A 1,373-nucleotide genomic window follows, 5' to 3' on the forward strand; every position below is an offset into this window, starting at 1 on the left:
CAAGAAAAGGAACGTTAGAGTCGTCCGGCCGGCCAGGAGGCCTTGGGACCAGCCAGTTTGCACGCCTCCCGGCTGTGGCTCTAAACCGGGCCGACCGCGTCCGCGCTCACGCGGAAAATTATGCCGACTCCAGCAGCGCGTAAAATGGATGTGAACCGCACGGAGTGGGATCAGCGCGATCCTCCCTCTCTTGTCTCAACAGGGGTTTCGGCGCGTTGCACAAGGCCGAGCTTGTCTCTTTACTGAGACATCGGTCCCTAATTAGTGCGCACCCCGGCGCGGCCGCCCAGCCCGGGCTCTGCGTCGGGCGGGAGACGAGCCTCGGAGGGCGTCTTCGGACCGGCCTGCAGGCTCACCGCCGCCGCCAACGCCGTCGAAACCTGCTTCTAAAGATGCAGCCAGGGCAGCAGCGACAGCAGCAGCCGGGGCTCGCCACCCCACGTTACTTTGATTGACAGCTGAACAAATGTTTCCGCGGTTCGAACGCTCGCGCTAGGGAACGGCGGCCAGGGTGAGGCTCCGCCCCGGGCGGGACGCTGCGCCCCGCCCCCGTCAGCACCAACCCTTTGCACTCATTGGTCGGAACTACTCGTCACGCCCTGCCCCCACGTGGGTACAGCCTGTCCGTCCCCGCCCCCTTGGCTTGCCATTTGTCAGCAGTGAAATGATGGGCAGTAACACAGAACGGCGATTAATGTTCAGCCATCTCCGATTGGTTGGTGTGGCGCCCTTGCGCCGCGGGAGGGCGGAGCGCCTGGAGAGCGCCGCGGAGCGCGCGCGGGGATAGCTGGAGATTGTAGTCAATCTGGCGGCATCCAGGGCCACAGTAGCGTCGCGACGACTACATCTCCCGGGATGCTCCACGGGTCCTCCGCGGATGGTCGTGAATATGTATCAGAATGTTAATGATTAGCTGCTGCTAAATTTGGTCAAAGAAGTCACCTACACAGAGCGCGTTGTTAGAGCCGTTCCGAGCGGGCGTTCGGCTGTTGGCTGCCTTCTTCCCCCTCTTACACACTCGTGTATTATTTTGAGGTGGTGTTCGCAGAGTTTGAAAGAGAATTTTAAAAAGCCGCAAGCGTTTCGCTCTTTTATTTTTATAATCCCCTTCAATTTGGGGCTAAGAAAACAGGAAGGAAGAAAAGGAAATGAAATGTGGTAAAAGAAGCTAAAAGGTGCCTTTTAAAAGATCGTTGCTGTGAAGTGAAAAATCTCCAGAGAACCCCCAAGCGCCGCGAGACCTCTTCCGAACCAAAGGAGTTTGCGCTCGCTCTCAGGCAAGAAGCGACCATTCATTCCGAGGAATAGCAGCCAATTAAAAGACAAATAAAAAAAGTTTGGAGTGGGGCGCGAGCGAGCGAGCGGGCGGGCGG

Source organism: Cricetulus griseus, chromosome 3 (genome assembly GCF_003668045.3).
Source record: "Cricetulus griseus strain 17A/GY chromosome 3, alternate assembly CriGri-PICRH-1.0, whole genome shotgun sequence".
NCBI lineage: Eukaryota > Metazoa > Chordata > Mammalia > Rodentia > Cricetidae > Cricetulus > Cricetulus griseus.